The following is a 4,639-nucleotide window of genomic DNA, read 5'->3' as shown; positions in this document are numbered from 1 at the left end:
ATAGGTAACCGTACGGCTTCAACAATGAGCAAAGTCAGCTATACAAGGTCCCGAAATAGCAAATATATAAATAATTCAAACGAAAAAGTATATAATAAAGTGTATATGATATTGCTTTTTCAATATCACACACCGTATGAGCTCTTGGGAGTATATTGATGTGTCGATTATTACAGATGTGATATTGAAAAAGCAGTATGACATTCTCTATGAATAAGATTTTCTCAATCACATTAAATGATTAAAAAAAAATTTGAATGTTTCAGCAATGCCAAAATCTGATTTTTTGGTGTGTCAATCCCTAATAAAACTTTTGAATCCATTGAGTTCATGTCCTTTGCACTTTAAAATTCCTTCATAACTTTTGTGGTCCTCATTATTTTGAAAGTGATTTTTGAAGTCTAATAAAAATTGGCATCCCTGAATTAAATTATCCACTTGAATCGGAAAAGTGATGGATAAAGCCCTTTCTATTCCATAATTGAGCAACAGGTCACCTACGGACCCCTCTAAGAGTTGTTGCAAGGATTCTGAACGTGCAGAGAGCGTGACACGCTCTCTACACGAGGCATCGGATTTGACGTCCCCATTCTGACCGGACGTGGCTGCGTACTTGATACATTTAGCACAGATAAACGGACGCCTCACTTCGGCAGAGTTTTACTATCGGTCGGAAGAAGACCTGTAGTTAATATATTTTTATTCCTCAGTCACCGAGGGTTTTTATTTTTATTGAAATAAATGTATATTTACAGAAACTTCAGATGCGTTTAAAAAAGCATCAGAAAGGGAAATATCAAGAAAGGTCTTAAATGAGAATATGTCAAAAGGCAAAAGTAAAGGTAAGGAGGAAGTATGTTGTGGAGTTAGTAACCCAGCATCTTCAGCATGTTAAATAGACAGCCATACAGGTAGTTTTATTTTTTTGGTATCTCTCATTTTAGATATGAACAAATGTACATAGATATATTCAATAGGGAATGATGTATTTCTATGTTTCAATCACACAGTGAAATGGACATATAGATTTGTCCTTGTCCTGATCTTGTTTAAGTTAAGGTCAATTTCTCACCTACTAGACATAAACTGAAACAACTGCTACTTTTAATTGTATACTAGGGTATAATTAGAACAATATGTAAAAAACAAGAGGCTCATGAGAACTTGCGACTCTTTTCACAAACAATCTTAAGATAAATTTTACTCTTAAGAGTAATCTTAAGATTTTTAGGTTTTTCACAAAAATCTTAAGAGTAAAAACTATCGTAACTTTACGTGTGCCATCGGCCTCTCTTAAGTGAAGATTTTACTCTTAAGATTTTTTTTAAGAATCGTAAGTATCACGTATCTCTATAGAAACAAAATGGCTTGATTGATACTGTTTAATTTCATCAACAGAAGAGATATTTGAAGAGAACGCGTTTTTCGCGACAGATCTGATGATCTTGATTCATTGAATGATGATCAACTGATATCCCGTTATCACTTTCCAAGGCGCTGCATAATGGAATTGACAGACACTGTCAGAGACTTGATTGAAAGGCCAACTGTCAGATCACATGCAATTCCACTCCATATTCAGGTAAGAAACTTACAGAAAAAATACAATTCCCCTTCTATCTTTCTTTGTTTTCAAAATATGTGCTCTGTATCACGTCCGCTATTTTACGAAGTACAAATTAAGTGTAACTAATCCCGACTCGGTACCTATAAATATATGTGCAGCAAAAATGTGAATGTCAATTTATTTATAAGTCCGTGTCAAATTTTTGTTGATTGTATTTTGTTTGTCAAAAGTTTTGTTTTATATGCTTTACCATAACAAAGATTGGTATTATTTATATATGTCATAGAAAACACACATGCAGTAATAACTACACACTATAGATTCTACCATACAGAAAAATCAAAATACAACTAACCTCCATAGAAAACCAAACAAATAAATGACGAAATTAACTTAAGATAAGAAAAGGAACAAAACAAAACAATAGAAATACAAATAAAAAAGGTATAAGACAAAAAGAAACACAACTAAATTTAAAACACTATTCCTGAAATATTGTTATGATTTGAGAAAACATGGACGAACAGATGGAAACCCGTACACGCATTTCCCTTGGAGTTGCAATATAATAAAGCGTACTTAATACTAACGGTTTGCATTATTATACATTTATGCAAATAGAAAACCAGATTTAGTCTTCTCATATGAAGGACAATTACGGTGAAAAAAACTATTCACAAAAATCCGTAGAACCAAAAGTATATGTAGGACATAAAAAGAAAAAAAAACAACAAAATACGTCGACACTTCCATGAAAAGAGCATTAGCTGCGATTTAGTCTAAAATATTAACATAATTCTTTCAAACATTGGTATTTTGCTATTAGCTGTCACTGTGAGTCCGACCTATAATACGACAATCCTATACTTCGATAATCATATAGTCCGACAGTCGTATAAACCGATACTCATGTAGTCCGACATTCCTTTAATCCCACAATGCTACAGTCCGACAGTCCTTTAATCACGCGATCATATAGTCCCACAGTCCTATAATCCGATAATCATATTATCTGACAGTCCTATAAACCGATAATAATATAGTCCGACAGTCCTATAATCCGATTATCATATAGTCCGACAGTCCTATAATCCGATAATCAAAAAGTCGGAACGCCCTTTAATCACACAATGGTACAGTCCGATAGTCCTTTAATCCCGCAATCATATAGTCCGACAGTCCTATAATTGATAATAATATATAGTCTGACAGTCTTTCAATAGAAAAAATCATACAGTCTGACAGTCCTATAATCCGATAATCATATAGTCCGACAGTCCTATAATCCGATAATAATATAGTCCGACAGTCGTATAAACCGATAATGATATAGTCCGACAGTCAAATAATCCCATTATCATATAGTCCGACAGTCTTATAATCCAAAAATCATAAAGTCCGAACTCCCTTTGATCCCACAATGGTATAGTCCGACAATCCTTTAATCACACAATCATATAGTCCGACAGTCCGATAATCCCACAATCATATAGTCTGACAGTCCTGTAATCCGACAGCCCGTTAGTCCATGCAATGTGCGGTCTCTATGCGTCTAAGCTACTAGTAAACATGTATATAGCTGATTATACGGTATGGATTTGTCTCATAGTGTTGAAGGCCTTTAATTGAATGGATAATTGAATAATAAAATCAAATAGTCTAATGTCCTTTTTAATCATTCGTTCTGTCCGTTCGTCTGTTTACACATGTATGCATGTCTGTCCATAAGTCTGTCAATAATTCTGTGTCGCTCCTTACATCAACATTGTCTTTTTAGTAACCATATATTTTGGGAAATTTGAGAAACATCGTTTTTGCTGCCATTTCAACAAAAAGTAAGCTCAATGTAATATGCTTATACAAGAATTGTGCAAGTGGGGGTGCTTGCTGCCATGTCAGTATTCTAGATACTTAAAATTTGAAAAATGCATTAAGTGCTGTAATAATGATTGTTGGTGTATATTATTACTGTTCTTCCACAGGTATTGACAACACTAAGAATACTTGCTAAAGGAGACTACTTATCTGAGGTGGCAGATATACATGGCATATCAATTGCGTCTTCTTCTATAATTGTACACACAGTATGTGACGCCATATGCAGCAGAATACACAACATCAGATTCCCTACTGATCCAGCACAGCAGCGGGACATCAAGGAGAAATTCTATCAGATTTGTGGATTCCCAAACGTGCTTGGAGCAATAGATGGCACGCTGATTCCCATACAAGACATGGCAGGTTTTGATGAGCCCAACTATGTTTGAAGGAAGCAATTCCATGTCATTAATGTACAGGCTATTGCTGACGCAGATTTGAGGTATGGTCGACTGATACATACTAAACAGATGCATAAAGTTCATTTTTTTCCATATAAATTAGAGATTGAACAAAATATAATAACATATTCGTATTAACAGCTATGTAACTCGAGACTTTTGTTTCTAAAGATGCTTGCATTCTTGTTCTTTTTTGTAGCAATTTTAATACTGTTTTCATATAAAAATAATCAACTGTGTCAAGAGTGAAAGTAATGACTGTCCTGTACAGTTTACAATTATTTCTCCACAAAAACAATTTAATTTAAGTTGTAAGTCAAAATTGGGTGAATGTAGAAAAAAATTGCTGTAGAATATCATTCTGTGTATGAATAATGCCTTAATATTTATCAGCTGAAAAGCACAATAGTTATGGAAAAACTTCCATAATTAAACAATACATGTTAAATGCTGGAAATATATGAATTAAAATAATGATTTTTTAAATAACTTATTGTGTGGAAATGAATCACTTCTTTTAATAAGTATTATTATTTAAATGACCCCCACTAATTTCAACACTCCCGAACAGTTAAATAATTTTGATCGCGAACAGTCAAATTTTATTACATAATCTTTATGATGAAACCTTGAATATTGCACGAAAATTACTCCCACTATAGCATTTTTTTCAACAAATATAGAAAATATAGCTAAAGGATTGCATCAAAGGCATAAACCTTGCTATTTAAAAGAAGAAAAGGTTCATTTTTTCCAATTTTACTACTAATAAGATATAATTTAAACCTATATG

The 4,639-nt window shown here is 33.2% G+C and overlaps 1 pseudogene; it reads left to right on the top strand.

Moving 5' to 3' along the window:
• Nucleotides 1-1,417: 1,417 nt before the first annotated feature.
• Nucleotides 1,418-4,243, top strand: LOC127722387 (putative nuclease HARBI1; annotated as a pseudogene).
• The last annotated feature ends 396 nt before the right edge of the window (nt 4,244-4,639 follow it).

The sequence above is a fragment of the Mytilus californianus genome, unplaced genomic scaffold (assembly GCF_021869535.1).
Source record: "Mytilus californianus isolate M0D057914Y unplaced genomic scaffold, xbMytCali1.0.p SCAF_12, whole genome shotgun sequence".
NCBI lineage: Eukaryota > Metazoa > Mollusca > Bivalvia > Mytilida > Mytilidae > Mytilus > Mytilus californianus.
This window is presented reverse-complemented; position numbering and strand designations above follow the sequence as displayed.